This window comes from Apteryx mantelli, chromosome 25, assembly GCF_036417845.1.
Source record: "Apteryx mantelli isolate bAptMan1 chromosome 25, bAptMan1.hap1, whole genome shotgun sequence".
Classification (NCBI taxonomy): Eukaryota; Metazoa; Chordata; class Aves; order Apterygiformes; family Apterygidae; genus Apteryx; species Apteryx mantelli.
Window position 1 is genome coordinate 10,843,639 of NC_090002.1, and position 16,659 is coordinate 10,860,297.

The following is a 16,659-nucleotide window of genomic DNA, read 5'->3' on the forward strand; positions in this document are numbered from 1 at the left end:
GGTCAAGTAGCTGGGTTTGATAATTGAGGTGATTTACTAGGGTGCACAGCTCTTCAATTCGCTCTTTGATATAAACAAGGTAATAAATTGAGTGCATGGGGACATGTCTATTAAAAGCCAAAGCAAGAATGAGTGAAACCCCAGGTGCATTGTCAAGATTAATAAGCTTGCTGGATAAAACTGGCCTGGTGCCAGCTAACACTATGACTGAGTGATGAAGCAAGCTAATATGGATTGACTATAAACAACAGAAAAACAAATAGAAAGCGATGAGCAAAGGGGAAAATATGAAATGTACTAATAAGTTGAATAACTAGATATCACACAATTTCCATAAAAATACAATTTTTTAGCCACAGACCATTTCTACTTAGTGTTTGATTCCCTTCCTTTTGAATATGAGGATATTTTTTATTTTATTCTCTAAAGCATCTGGATTGATGGTGCACCCCTGGAATGACAGTAATGGATCCCCTATTGTTATCAATTTTGTTCGACAGATGTTAGTAACAGACAAGGAAGAAAAATGAGAGGGAATATTGGACAAGAAAAGCTACTTAATGTGAATTCTTTCACCAGCGAAAAGCTTATTATGGAAATATCAATTAGAAGAATTAGAGAACCAGCTTAGGAAAATTCTGCCAGTGCCACACTCAAAAAAGCAATCGCTGAGGAAGGAGATAGCAATGGGTGGGGAAGGAGAACGGCTTAGTGGGATCGCTGGGCTCATGGCTTCCCCTGCTGCCGGGGCTGCGGATGCCCTCGGTGTCTTCTCCTGCCTCCCCGTCTTCCGTCTCCTCTGCTCATCGCCTGAGCAGCGAGGCAGAAGGGCACCGGCTCTGCGTAAGGACGTCACGTATAGCAGTGCGTACTCGCAGACCTCCGAAAAAGGCACCTTCCCGTAAGCTGTCGTTACCATTGTTGTAACTTAAAAGCGCTCACATGAAAAAATAACAACCAAAATGTGGTGTAAACCAACATGAAGGAGGAGGAGCAGGCCAAGCAATTAAGAGCCCATATAGCCTTACTCATCTTTGCAGAAAAAGATATTCTGTGCAGTATGACTGTATTGTAAGATTTGGGCGAATGAGTGTAAGGAGTTCTTGCTGAGTGTTTTAGAAATGTGCTGCCTAAGTTCTATGAATTGTTAAATTTAACTCAAAGACCAGTCCTCTAGGATAAGCAAGAAGACAAGCAGTGTCATGCGGGAGGTCAGTCAGAGCCGTTTTCCGGGAGGGCTGGAGAAAGCTCTACTTAATTTTTTTCGTCAGCCTACTGTAGAGATGAAAAAATGAGCTGTAACCTGAAAAAAGTCTAACCCTCTGGACGCGGCTGCTTGTTTCGGGAAAGTTGTGCTCTCTTGGCTTCTGCTCTTTGCCCTTGACACCACTTGGCAGGAAGGTTGGCAGGAAGGTTGGCTTGGAGCGAGCCGAGCTCCTTCCCGTGCGCGACCAAGGGCTCGGCTGGCCCGAAGGCCGTGTCTGAAGATGGCTGCAAAGCTGCTGAGGTCGTACCTTTGCAGCAAGACTTTGCCTTTGCTTCTGTGCAAGTTCATAACCTGGTCCCCAGTGGTCTTCAGGTGAATTCTTGGGCATAATGAGAGACAAAATAGTGGTGAATTTTTTTCCTATTTGTGGAGGATGACTAATGAAGGCTATCAGACATACCACTTTAAAAACCTTTCCATCACATAAAACCCCTTCTGTCATCTCATTCCTTATTTTATTTCATTTCATTTCACCTCATCTTTCATTTAATGCAAGCTGTCAAAAGCAGCTTTTGCTATTTTTTTATTTTTTTAATCTTTCTGTCACATTTGCTGACAACCCAAGAGACAAGATTTTCAGACTAAAACTTCAGGAAATGTATCCAGTGTGTTTGTACGTGCTTGTGTGAAAATACTAAGTGACATTAATCGGTTCAGATGAACGCATTTGTTGGAGTGGTAAAATAACTGAGAGTCGCATTTTCTTCAAAGGTACATTGAGGGATAAAAATCGTTCTAATGTTTGGCAAACTCCTCCAACTTCACAAGGACCAAAGTTTCAACTATTGCTTCAGTTCTTGTTTCCTTCTGTAGAACTGTAAGAAATGATTTCTCTAACATGATGCAAAGAGTCTGGAGGCCCTTCATATGTGCTATAGGTGTTGTTCTGGGAATGCGGTAAGAAATGCCAGTTTATCATGTGAGGTTTACAGGGAAAGTGACCCAGCAGATGAACATTAGGTCCTGCTAGCCATCGGGTCTGACTCTGTACCAAACTCCTGCTGAAGCTAGCACAGCTCTAAATCCACAGTGCCCTGACAGGCTTATGAAAAAGGGTCAAATGTAAAGAGGAATTTGTCATCATCTTTTAATTCGGATCTAACAGCTTTCAGCAGCATCGGGTCATCATTCACCTTAGAAGGCCGGATGGCCTAAATTTGCTCTGCCGCATATTATGTGTGAGTGCACCACAATAAATAACGCAGGAAAACAGCATGAAAGGTCTAAATGAAAATTTTAATAGAGTTTTTTCTTAGTTTGCAATCATTCAAATCTTTCCCTGTTTAAAACACATCTGTGAAACATCACCATTGCAAAAAAACAGAAGAGGAGGAAGAAAAATAAATCATTTGTGACTTCTATAAAAACATTAGTAAATGGGTCTTGCTTATAATAATGTTCCACTCGTAAATGGTTTAGAAAAAGATAATAAATCATTAATAGATGTAAATAGCATGTTATAAACATGGAATAATGCACTGTAGGTGGCTGCAAGGTATAAAAATGCTTTAAGCCAAGCATTAACTTGTTGGACAAGCAACTCGTTACAATACCAGGCTTTGAAAAGAGAAAAGACAGGTAGGAGGACAAATTTCGGCTCCTTGACGCTTCCTCCGTGCTCTCGCCCAGCGCGCGCAGGCTTGTTGGCTGCGTCGTGCCGCTGCACGACTTCCAGAGCAGATACAGACATCTTGGAGACGAGGGCGACGGGTGAACGTCTGTCTGTCCCCTGCAGACAGACTCTCCTGTCTCTGTTCTCTCCCATAACGTAAGGATAATAGTGTTACGTTGCCTCACAGGAGTCTTTTGAGGATACCTATGTGAAAGACTGAATCGTGAGGAACTGCAGTTGGTGGAGAGAGCAGCGCCCAGCCAGTGTTTGTTCTGCTGCAGCACCTTTGGTATTAATAAAGGTGCTTGGAGAACAGATAGGCACTTTCATTGCACATGAATAAATATATATATATGAGCATCTGCATGAGTATGTTCATAAATGTGCATGGGGTATTAATCCATTTTTGGACTAAGTCAATAATTGTAGAAGAAACCAAATATTAAGGAAATTGAGAAAATGCTCAAAGACTCACAAAAAAAATCGGAACCCAGTAAAACATTCAGCCTTAGTGAACTTTGTTTAAACCAGTGGATCTTTTGGAAAAATATTAAGGGATGTGATCAAACCAGATAAAGCAGCAAATATTGACAGTATGGATTGTTCAAAGCTCCTGAAGTAAAGGAACTACACTGCGGTTACGATATTTTATGGTTGACTTTGCACTGAGAAAGAAAGGCCAGAGCTGTGATTCTTATGCATAGAAAAACTGTGACTGGAGATATTAAAGGAAGGGAAAGATGTGGCTGGCTTTGCATTCGTGCTAATGCTCCGTTTCCGAGAACAGCTTCGTGTGGACCAGTCCAGGGCCACAAACTCGGCTCTGCTCCCATCAGGAGTCCTTTGCTCGGATGCCAGGTTTGCCCGGCTTGGGAGACGGCGCCGCAGGCTGGTGCTGTATGGTGTGCGTCATGGTCTGGTCTACGTGCGGCCGTGGCTCGAATCTCTCAGACCTTGCTGGCAAATCCCGTTAGGTTTTGAGTGCTTCCAGGTTTCTGTCAGCAATGCTGAAGGCAGCCTCTATTTCAGTATTTCTTCTCCCTGAATAACTTCAGTAGCTGATAATTAATTACTAACAGCCAGGGAAAAAAGTTAACCATCTCCTCTACCTTCAGCACGTGCCCAGGTGGAGGCGCAGCACCTCTTTCCCCGCTCATCCTTCGGCCCTCGCGCTGAGGGACAGGAAGGAGGCTATATGTTCTTGGAGCTTGAGTGCTCAGAGATGAGCACGAAGGAGTAATAGGCATGATCTACTTGAAATTTCCTGTTGGATTTGAACGACTGTTCAGGGACGCTTCTCTCTAAGCCCCAGTTGTCTACCTTTCACTTTCCTTCGTTCTGTAGGTTGAAAGCTGGTTAGGTACAGTAGGCACGTACCTGACCTTCAAAACAACAGAGAATGGAAAAATTAAGCAAATTAATATGCCTGCTATTTAAGCATGTGTGGTGGGTGGTATTTTTTGGCTGCCAAAGCCCTGTGCTTGTGGATACAAGACATCAAGGCCATGGATATTCAACACACATTTTATCAGCAGTGCAAACAGACACTTAACACAAGGCATTTTGCATACAGAACTTAATGTATTCACTTCAGCGCGTTATTTTTAGCTCCAAAGTGCAGTCATGTGGACAGCTGATTTGTTTGTGTTGCCCCTGTAGATTGCAGACATATGTTGGAGTAGAAGTGGCAGGGAAAGCATGACTGAGATAGACATAAATCCTTTTAGAATCAATTATTGACGTGCTCCTTAGAAAACCACCTCACTGAATTCGCTGCCAGTGAGGGAAGGTTAATGCCTCCTGCTTGCTAATGAAACGCGGCATCTTCTGCCAGGCACAGAGGTGTGTTTGGTTCCTCGGGCTCTGTAGGTGGGTCCAACATTCATACATTTAAATGCAATATGAGTGCTGAAGAAAAGCAGCAAAAAGAAAAATTAGAGCAGTCAAGCCAGTGAGAAGATGCAGTTTAGTAACATCTTTCAATGTAGTTACTCAAATCCATAGCAATAGACTCATTAAAATGTGCTTGTACTCAATATAAACCAAGAAGTGATCCAGAATAGAATGTTATTGCAATGATCATAAAATGGAGTGAACGAGCTCAATTTTCATTTTAATGTAAATTGTTTTTAACTCTATCGTAAATCTGATCTCAAAATCAGTCATAAAGATATACACTTGAACACAGTATGTTTGGCAATATAAATAACTCCAGTGGGTGTTTGAAAACCAAACAGTTGGGAAAGAAGACCCTTTTCACTGAAATGAGTATTTTGTTCCACTTGAATTTTTTTCTAAACTCTTTGGCTATATAAAAACTTCAAAAATGCCTTGCATCAACTCCAGCCAATTAAAAACAGTTTGCAGCTGCAAGGAAACCAAAAAAAAAACTTTAAAAATTTTGTCTCTAATGAGCCATTCTGTTTCTTTATCTTATTTGATGAAATAGGAAAACTCCTTGCATAAAAGCTCCTATTAGTTATGGTGCTGGACCAGGGTCAGGACTCTTGGAGGACCAGTTTCAGCGAGTTTCTAACCGTCCAGTTTCTTAGTCGCAGGTTAGTCAACTGTCTTCAGTTTGGGGAAGTATGTGCTGGAAGAGGTTTCCAGCATGTCAGCCTGGTAGCTACTGCTTCAAAGAGGAATCGGAACGTGCTCGCTTCTGGTGAGAAGGAGCTTTCCAACAGGACTGAAATCCAACACTTGGGCTTTTCCTCCTGCAGTAAAGTAGTTTCAAAGCAAGCGGCCTGGCAAATTCGTGAATAGGCAGACACTGAAATGAAGAGACCAACCTTAAGGGAATATGGAAAAAGAAAAGACAGCCTGATTCAATGAGGAAGTTTAAACGGAAAAAAGTCCATCTACAACTCTGTTATAAAGTAGAAAAAATAAGGATATGCTGGAATTTGATTCCACATATATTCCTGTTTTGGTTTTTAGACTCTAGCTGTCTCAAAGGGATTTTTGCATGTACACTACAAACATCGTATACATCTCTTCACTCTTTTCCTCCTTAAAAAAAACAACCAAACAAAAAACAACAAAACCCAGCTTTAGGCCTGAATGAAAAAGTAGAAGCAAATCAAATTGAGCATTGCTATAGATTTGCATTTCTTATTCACTAGAGGGAGTACAACTTGGACAGCATTATAATATTATGTGCTATTTCTTGTGTTTTCGTTGTTTTTTAGAACTAAAATTTAGACTAAAGTTCATGCTATTGCTGAAATAAGTACAAAATATTTTGAAAAGACTTGTAAGCGTCCATCTTAAAAATCAGTCATTTCTATCAGTGGCTCAAAACTCATAAATCAGTCATAGCTTCGGTACTGTGAAGGGCCCAATAAAACAAGCAGAAAGAAGCAAGCATAAGTAAAACTCACCCTGTGACTCTCCAGAATGGTTAAGGCCTTGAACAGTATGAAGGTAACAACCCACTAATGCACGAACAGGAGAAGTAACCGTGTGCTGTTGCTCGCAAATCCTGGCGCAAGTGCCTGCGGGTGATGTTTCCCAGCATGCTCAAAGGAAGCCAACTTTACCTCTTCCATGCTCAGCTGAACTTGGGGGAGAGAAGGAGTCGTGGAGAAAAAGCATTTCCCCACTTTGTCTCACCTGGGAAGGAATTGCTGTTATACAGGATTCCCCTAATGTGCAGTGCGGTAACTGATGTGAAGAAGCACAACAGGCGCCGGGTCCAGCCTTTGTCGGCTTTGGCTGCACTCCCCACCAGTTGCAAAATTCAGGTCCATTGCCGGTAAATGTTGATGGAGAAAATCACTTTTTCTCCATCTAGTTTTGGGTTGCTGATTTGAATTAGCCGCGTGCCCTGCAGCTAGGTGCAGAGCAAGGGTACAGAACATGATAAATGCCGTCATCATCTGCCTCGGCTAGCAGAAAACAAATAACTTCCAGTGTGTTAGTCAGGCCTGCGTTAGCTATGCTAATGCCCTCTCCAGTGGCAAAGGCCCTGCTGCAAATGCTCTGCGCCAGCTTGATAAATGGAGCTGCCTTCATGAATAGGTTATTCAATGATATGCTGCAGCGTTTTAATTATTTCCACGTGCGCCCTGGGTGCTGTTAGCGGACAGCGCGATGAAGAGCGTGTTGGGGATTGCCCGGGTGTAGCAAGCGGGCTGATTCACTGCTGATGGGTTAATAAGTCAGTCCCGCAGCGCCCGTGTCCCGCGCGACGTGCGGCTGGCGGGGCCGAGCTCGCAGCGGAGCAGCGAGGGGGAGCCGCCGGCTGGGCTGCGGGCCCATGGCGCCTCTCCCCGTAGCGCCGCAAGCCTCGAGGGTTATGTCTACGATGACTTTTAATGTGAGCCCTGCCGCCTCCTGAGGTAGCGTCTTCCAGGCCTGTATTTCACTTTTGGCTTTGCTATGCGTGCGGATGAGGATAGGTATGAATTTGTTAGTAAAAAGCACAAAACGTGCCCAAGTAAAACCCAGCTGCTTTGGGAGCTCGCATGGTAATTTGCTTTGCACACACATTCTGCAAATGATGTTCCAGGTCAGTGGCCAAGAGGGGGTAAGTGCACATCGACACAGGAAATGGGTTATTTTATTACCCAAGCATCCACACTTGACAGTTTTAATACCCTACCCACAAAGCAATCACTCAGGCACCCGAACGCCCAGCCTGCATGATTTTACTGCTGAGCAGGAGGAGTATGGATTTCTACTCCATGTTCTCTAGGAAAGTGTATTGATTCAGCACAAGAGACATCAATAGGTCCAAGTAACTGAATAAAGAGTCTGAAACCAGTCTTAAAAAATAATAATCATAAAAAGTGCATTTGAGTGGAATGAGCCATTTGTTACTCTGAAAGCCACACTGGTCGCAGCATTTGCATTCTTCACTGAATCTGTTGACTTCTCTTATTGCCTTTCATACAGGTTTTCCTCCCTCCTTTTGGGATAAAACTTACTAAGACAAAGAAAGTGCGAGGGTAATCATAAACTGAGCAATCTATTATCTGCCTGTGTTTCTAGAAACTTTTCAATGCTTTTCTTTTTATCTACAGGTATTTGGGCTCCCAAGGACCAATGGTACCTTCTTGAAAGTACAGCATTTCTTTGAAACATAGGCAAAGAAAAAGCTTCACACACTTTCATTTCTGATTTTCATCAAAATTTTATTCTTTGAAACTTTCCGATCATCTCTACAGCTTGGAGACAGTTCTCACAGTTGCACCTGTACTCTGTTTTCCAGTCCTCACCCATTTTTAATTGAAAGGGACGTTAGTCTGCAAACAAAGGTGTAAGGCAACATTTGGAGGAGAGCCTGAACTTAGAAAAATGTTGTTGCAAGTTTGTACTTCCTTATACCTTAATGTCTGTGAACTGCAACACATTAACGCTGCTTTGCATTCCCTTAAACTTGCCTATGCAAGTCCTCAAGCTCACGTGGAGCTTCCTGCAGCACAGCGAGGTACAGGCAGAGCTGGGCCAACGAGTGCTCGGACCCTCTCCGTCCTGCGGCCGCGTCACCGGCTCCGCATCGCTGCTGTGCTGGAGGCGGCAGAGATCTGCACTCGCCCTTTGCCCCTCGTCCTTGGTTCCTGTTCACCTCTTTGCTAGTTTGTGTGGTCAGGCTATCAACCAGGTGTGTGAAATCCAGCTCCAAAGGAATACACCTGTGTTAAGCTGATTTGTTTTTTTATTTGCTTTTATTGATTTGATTTTGCTCTGTATTACGGAACGTCTCCATTTGGAACACTACAAAAGTTCACATTAATCTGAATTTCTAATTGCACTTTATTCTTTCTCATCAGACATGCCACTTTGAGAACTTTAAAAGTTTGCCAGTTAAAGCTGTATTTTTTCCTTTTCCTCTGCAGTTCTCATTTCTGTGGGTTGCAGATCATTTAAAAGAGCTCAGTGGGGTGTGAAGATCAAGATATGAGCCATGCAAATTTTACATTATCAAATTAAGATGTTGAACATTTAACTTCCCTGATGTAGGGGTCAGACGTACTGAAAGTTTTAATGGGTCATAATAGACCACGTCACGTGGCACATGTCTGCAAGAGCACAGATGGGACTTAAAAGTGCACCCTGGCCTCATTAATCATTTCCAGTTCTCTCTCAGCACTGAGAATTCTCTCTGATGAAGGCGTAACTTCTGATGAGTTTCCTAACTGATGATCTCTACTTGGTTACCATACCACATCCAATTACAGAACTAATTATGGATTAAAAAAAGAACATCTGTCCATCCCTACTTGTTTTAATAAAAATTCCAGTTTTCGAATTATTCCTTATAGATTCTTTCCTCTGAAGCAAAACTTTCCTTTTTATTAAATTCTGTCAATGCAAACGCAAAATAAAAGCATTGCTCTTAGGTTTTAATTTAAGAGCTGCTCTGTACAAAGGGCCAGTGGTGAAAGCAGTAGCCAGTGGATGTAGGACGCGCTTCAGCGGCGCTGCCCTTCACTCAGTCGCGAATGAGAGGTGGCTCGGCGCGTTCTTCAGGGCTGCAAAGGGAACCTGTAAATGCTGGGGACAAAACCTATGGAACAAATCATTATCTAGTGTGATCTGCTACGGTCTGTTACATCTGGCAGGTTTCAGCCAGTCCTTCGTGAACGTATGGCCTGATAAGTCCTTATTTCTGCTCTGCACTTTGGGCATAGTGTAGGATTCAGACAGCCGATCTGATCATTAAACCCATTTCCTCTTAAATTTATGCCTACCGCTTCATTCAGTGCTTTCTACATCCCCTCCTCCGCTTTAAGCTCTCTCCTTTTCTCCACTTCAACAAACTGGCTCCACGAAAGGCAGAATAAAACGGGGCTCGTCTTCGGTAAAATAAAATGAAGGAAGCCGAATGATCCTGCTCAGTTTCTCCCTTCAGAGCACGGGGTTGCCCCATTAGAGAGTCCCGTACGCGATCAGCAGAAATGTCTATCGCTAACCAAAGGTGAAGATTAATGGGACTTTTATTCGCTAGCCAATTATCTGTAAAATGGCAACGTTCTTCGCGCTCCTTTATTCCGTGTTTCGCATCAGCAGCGATAGTGTTAGCTGGTGCAGTCTGCGGCCCCAAACCGAAAGCGGTCACGGACATGAAATACGGTTCCTTGCTCGCTGCCACCCGCCCCGGATAAGCCGGGAGCTAGCCCGGGAACGCCGGGGGCTGCCATCAGTCGCTCCCCTCTGAGTGAGGGCTTACGTTTGCTCTTGCAAGTAAATGCTGTCTCTCTCCAGACGTGAGATGTTTTTCCGAGGAAGCGGAAGTCCCGTGCGTTTCATGCACGAAGCTCAGAAGGTGCCCGTGAAACTGAGACTTGGTGCATCCCCTTCGAGGGCTTTATCGGAGCAGCACCATCTCGCGTGCGTTAGGGGCTCCCCTGCCTTCCTCCCCTGCGCTGCCGCTGCCGGGGCCAACCCCGAGATCGATGTTCTGCTGCACCCGGAGGGGCCGGACCTTTCCCCTTCCCCAGCCCGTGCGAAGGCACGGAATGAGGCGGACCGTTATCGCTGATTTTTGTTGTTTGGAAGACGAGCAGGCAGCAGTGGGGACAGAGGAGGGACTTGCTCGCGGTCGGCCTGAGAGCCGGCAGCTGAGCTGGGGGGTCGTTCAGGTGCTTTTGGGGCGGGTAGATCCCCGTCTGTTTTGCATCAGGGCATCCTCGCTTCTGTTCAAGGACTGTTCTGCCCTAAATAAACGCGGGAGGCAGACCCGCGGGAGCGCCGCGGGGGCCCTGGCCCGGGGGGAGAAGCCAGCTCGGCCCCCAGCGCGGAGGAGCTACTCGGCTTCACCCCGCAGGTTTCTACCCTGTTAGGTTTTTCACCACCTGCGGGTGAATTTACTCGTAGACCAGACTTGCGAGTGCTGGCGGAAAGAAGAAGCGTCGCTCTATTTCAAGCAGGATATAATCAGGGAGGAAGAGTACATAAATAAAACGTCTTGCATAAACGCGGGCAGTCTGGGCTTTCCATCTGCAGCTGCCTCGCGCTTGCGTGCGCGCGCGGAGGATAGTAAGGCTCCTGCCGAGGAGCAGCGCTAGCGGCCGCGGGGAGGGGACGGCCTTCTCCCGGCCGGCTCCGGCTCCGGGTGCCGCGTGACGAGCCGAGGACGGTGCTGATTGGAGCGTCAAAAGCTGCGCAACTGGCAAGCGAAAAGGAGCGATTCATTCCCCTGCCGCGGCTCTGTGTCACGCCATCGGTTTGTATACCTGAGTTAACAGGAACGAGTTATTTTACTTGCCTGTAAATTACCCTTTCCGCAGCTATGTGCTGTGCGTGTAGCAGCTGCTCGTTTGATCATCTCCCCGTTCTGCCGCGAGCGGTGGCGGTGAGGTGGCCCCGCTCCCCGGGGAGCCCCGCTGCTGTCTGCAGCCTGCGAATCCCGCCGCCCCCGGGAGAACCGCTTCCGCCGCCCCCGCGGGATCGCTTCTGCCCTCCGCCTCTGCTGCAGCGCATCCCCCTTACCCCTGCACGCAGCACGTCCCGGAGGGCGCGAGTTGCCCCTTAGCGGCGATTTCCCTGCACAAGGCTCTACGGCGTTTGTCAGTAGGAAATGTTATCAGTCCATGTGATTTTTGGTGAGAGAAAAACATTTCCTAGAGCGTAATAAAAAATATATTTCTGTCTATGTCTAGATTATATTTTTAAAAGCCTAGAGGAAGGAAGCTGGTTATTTTCTGTTAAGCTCTATAAGGTGTTCAGACAGTGTCTCTTGTGCCCTCTTGGTTCCATCTTGTCCACCCTAGGGACAGAGTTCTCCGTTGTCCTGCCCTTGGCTGTCCTTTCCACCGCTGCCTCGGGCAGATGAAGCCACGCCGCTGGCTGGAGTAGCGGGTGGCATCCGTGCTGCCTTGGCCTCGGGCACTAAGGAGTGGGGAGCGGGGTTGTGTGAGCCTTATCTAACAGGTCACGGTTGTCCTAGTTGAGGCAAACTGTGAGTTGGGCGGTGACTTTACCCCATTTCCTCCGCAGGTGTGATATTGGCTTGTTGGCAATGCCTGCGTTTAGACTGAACGAGCTCCTGGCCTTGGCTGAGGGTCGTGCACGAGCTCATGGACGGCTGGGGCTGGCAGGGACCTCTGGAGACCTCCTGGTCCAACCCCTGCTCACGTGGGGCCGGCTGGAGCCTGCCGGGCACTGGGGCTGGTTGACCTCCTGCTGGAGCAGGAGATGGTCCCAGTTTTCAGCTTCTCTGTTTACAGTATACGAAGGGTTTTTTTCCATTCCCCTCTAGCACTACTGCAGATTTTTGCAATTAGAACATCTTCATTAATGCCTGCGTTACCCCTTTGTAAGCGTACTAAATATAAAGGGGAGAAACAAAAGAAATATTCACTGACAAAAAGCTGTAATTAACCAATGTCAGATGCCTGCAATATGAATGGGAAATCTGAATAAAGACAATGGCATGTATGAGTTAAGGATATGAGTCAGCCTGAAGTCAACGTGGAATGTAATAGCTGCCACTGGATTGTCTCCAAAACTTAATGCTACACAAAAATAGGCTTCTATTTGTATTACACTAGCGAGGGACATCCTACGCAGGCTATTTGGCCTTAGAGAGCCCTACACATTGGCTTTGAGAATATGAGAATTTTCTCTTTCTTTGTGGTATACATGTACTTCAAGACTTTGACTTTGAACTCCACGTTCAGGAGCAGTCAAATCTGAATTTCATGAAGGATATGCTTATGCACCATGAAAAAGTTACAGCTGGAGCACTGAAGGGAACAAAGTTTGGTCAGAAATTTTGAAATGCTTTTTTAATAAAAAACTTTCAAGTCGACGATAGAGCAGCGTTCAGTTTTTATTTTTCCCGGAGCTTGGGATGTGAAATGAAGTGTTCATATGTTTCTTCGTTGTGTACCTTCTACCAATCCCTGGTGTGGTCTGTTTTTCTTTTTAATGGCAGGGTTTTCTTTCTTGAGGAAAGGCAGGCATTTCGCTGCCTCCGTTGCTGATTTCACCCTGCGATGTCCTCTGTGCTTCCTTTCACACAACTGACTCCTCGCGCAGGAAGCACGTAGGCTGAACCACGTGCAGGTGCATGGGACGCGAGGGGCTTGATTCATGAGGAGCAGCAGCGTGCAGGAGTACTCAGCAGTGCTGAGAAGGAGCAGCTCAAGCCTTGTCCTGCGAATGCTGGTCCAGAAAGATCCCCATACCAGCCTCAAGTCCCACAGACTTCAGTGTTGCTTCAAACCCGGTTACAGCCTGCGCAGCAGGTATGCACAAGGTATCCCAGAGGATTTTCTGCTTGTATCATTTAAATTGGCTGGTTTCTGTGGAATGCAATAATATTCAGAAGAAATTACTCCACAGATGTACAGTATTTAATAGGGAGTGATAACCATCCCAGAAAATTTAATAGGAAATGCTATCCCATTCCGAATTCTGCAGGGCAATTCGGCAGACCCAAGCAGAGGTTATCACTCCCTGTTAAAGCTGGTGGAGTCTCTGCGAGCGTGTCCTGCAGAGAGCTTTAGCTCCTACTGCAGGCTGGAGCTGCTGTGGTCAAGGTTAATTATGACTCGCATGGATATATTCCACATTCAGCTGAATTCTCACTACGGAGCAATCAGGGAGCCCGTCCTTCACCTAGCAGAGGGAACAGATGGCAGTGATAATCTTTAATAGGCTGTCACAGAAATCAAAGTAATGAAGCAGCTGCATGTTTTCACACTGTAGCAGGTGAAAGCAGAGTCTCCTCTCAGTTCTGGTGCCCTGGGCAGAGCCAGGAAGGAAGCTGGTTGTGTTTAGTTTGGGGGGTTTCCTTCCTCTCTCCTTTAAGCCTCCCCCTGGTTGCTGGTGTCTTGTCTCAAGCTGAAAAGGAGTTGGTGTGTCTCAAAGTCTCCGTGACATCTCAGCTGGTGAGTGTGAAAGTTGCTTGCACTTCTTCAATGATCGGTGTTTGGAGGGGCAGAGGAGTGACTAGCGGGAACAACTCTGTCTTCGGTTTGCAGAAGCTGTTGTGTGGTGGGTGGCCTTGCTGAGAAAGGCCCGCAGGGGAGAGCACCATAGGAGGATGAACGAAGAAACACAACCAAGCTGTAATCTAGTTGGGAAACTGTAGCAGAACCATACACAAGAGACTGCCTAACTCAAGGGACACCAAAGAGAAATGGGAGCGTGCTGAATTTGGAGATAAGCTCCTAGCAAATTGCTCCGATCCGGGTTGGGCGGCTGTGGGAAACGGCAGCTGGGCTCCGACCTGCCCGTGTGTCCGTGCCCTTCCCTGGGCCGAGGCCGCAGGTGGCGCAGGGCTCTCCAGGTAGCTGAAACCTCCTTGCACCAGGGCAGCCTAGACAGGATCCACGCGGTGTTGTACAAGGACCATCCCTCAGTCCAACGTTAACCTCAGGAGTTGCAGGGCACTTGCGGCCCTAGAAGGGCGAAGGACAGTCTTTTATATGCCTCGGGCTCCCTCTCAGTTCACAGGTGGTCGAACCTTCACTGAGGTAGCCAAAGTAGGTGATTAAAAAGCCTAAAAGCCCCTGGGGGAAGTTAATGCCCTTTTCCAGTGTTTGCTCTTTTCCAGCATCTGCCTGGGTAGAAAGAGTTGAACCTGTGCACTGTTGCTCTGAGCAGGACTCCAGAATTAACCCCTTGCTCTCAGCCTCCCCAGGAGCTGTCTAATCTCTAACTGAATCACAGAACAACAAGTTTATAATTAAAACTGCAGCCAAAATAACCATAAATCACACCCTGTCACAGCTAGCTATCCAGCAGCTGAAGAGATATCTGTAAATATATCCTGACTGAAGTTCACAGCAATAGGCAAAGACAATAGGGTGAGGACAGTACACTAGACAGTGAATTATCTTTGCCATCTGCTTTCTGCTAACACCCATTTATAGAAGAAACTAACATTTGGAAACACTGAAAGCTGATCGTTGTACCTGTGGAATAATTTTCTACTGGATACAATTAATCATTAAGCCGATAGAAGTCTTATCCTAGCATTGCTCTAGCTGCAGCTGAAACACCTGCTGGAATTTCCATGTTTAGCAAGTAATAAGTTCTTAAAGGATCAACAGCATAAGGGACTATGTTCAGGTTCACCAGAAGTTCCCAGGCTCTCTTCAAAAGTGGAGCGAGGAGCTGGGATGACAGTTCATGCTCTGCTAGCAGTGGACAGCTATTAGGAACTTCTAGGAGAAATGCCTTGATTTCTGCTTCCATGTCCAGCTAGTACAGCCTGTCTTGACATTCGGACTCGGAAGGGGTTTGGCTGGGGAAGGAGGCAGGCGGGTGAAGCAGGCATCTCTGCTGTGCCAGGTACCGTGCGCGTGCGGAGCAAGCGGATCCCTGCTCCGAACATACAGAATAAGCCAGGCAGGCTCAAGAGCAGCTAGTGGTAATTACAATCAATTATAGTTGATTAAAAGCTACAAGAAGCCAATATATCGCAAAGAAAAACAAATAGCAACTCTGCAAAAAAGGTAATCAATAGCTAGCCGAGCAGCAAACAATTACGGGGAAAAATTGTCCCCGTGCTTCCTGACTTGCATAAAATTCATCCTCCGGCTTCTCAGAACGTGAAGCCACATGGGCTTCTGCGGGGTCGCTTAAGGCTGGAGATGCCGTCAGCGAGCGGGATGCCTCTCCGCCAGAGACGGCCCCGCGATCCTGGCCGCGGCAGCTCCTGGCATGCCTCTCGGTGCCCTGTGTGCTGTGCCGGCGTTTTAAAAAGTTGCTTTCCTCTCCCTGAGCAATTCAGGGAACCGGAACCTTTGCGTGAGCTCCGTGCCCGCGTGGCGCTGCCGGCTGCACCTGAGCTTGCCGGTGCAAAGCCCTGTCCCGAGCAGGGAAGCCGCGAGACGGCTGTTGCGGTACCGCAACCCTGCTGCATCCTGGCAAAGCGCACGGGAGCTTCCTGCAGCTTCCTCGTGCTCGCAGTAAACTCAACCCCAGGGATTTTATCGGTGCCTCGCGCGGGTGAGAGCAGCAGTGCAGGATGTGGCCCCCCTCTTCCGTTAAGCGCCGGCCTAACGCGTCGATGGTTTCCCCGTCGATGGTTTTTCTGTGTCTGAACATAAAACTTGATGTTTCCATGAACTGCCAGAATTTTTACAACAGACTTCTTTTCAATTTTACTGAATATCTTTGTCCTTTCCCTTTTTTTTTCCCCCCAAATAATCATATAAGCAATGAAGGGAGAGTTTTTGCTCCCTTCCCTTGTGTGTAACCTTCCCTTTCCTGCATCCTTGCCTGCACATGGGACTCTGGCTGCTCCTGCTCTGGATGTCGTGCGCCTTTCACCAGCTCCCAGCATGTTATGACTCAGTGGCTCAATTTCTTAACGCTTATTCATCCGTTTTGTTGCTCCTTTTTGCTCTCTCACTGTGATTTCCATATGGCTTTTGACATGCATTTGGATGCCGAGGAAATGGTCTTTGCTCTTACAGCTAGGCAGGAGTGTTCATATGCATTTTTGGAACAGCTCTTGAATATTTAAAGTAATGTATCAGTGAAAATCAATGGTAGTACGGCTTGGGGGAAAGACGGAAAAGAAGGTTTAAGGATTTAGAGTTTGTTGTCTACTGAAGCACCTTTCAGGGATAGTTTTAGTAGCAGAATCTTCACAGAGGGTCTCTGACCTTGGGGCCTCGCTGGCAAGAAATGTCGATGCAGAACATTAAAAAGCCCAAGGCCTCCTGCAGAGACCGTGCTCAGCCTGGCGCTTAGGTGCAAGAAATGCTGCCTTTATGGGTCCTGCAAAGCATCCCTCAAACTGAGGTCCAGCCCCTTCTCCCCAAAAGCCTGGGCTGCTTTGCTCAATTAGTGTGCTGGAAAGGTTGGTCTC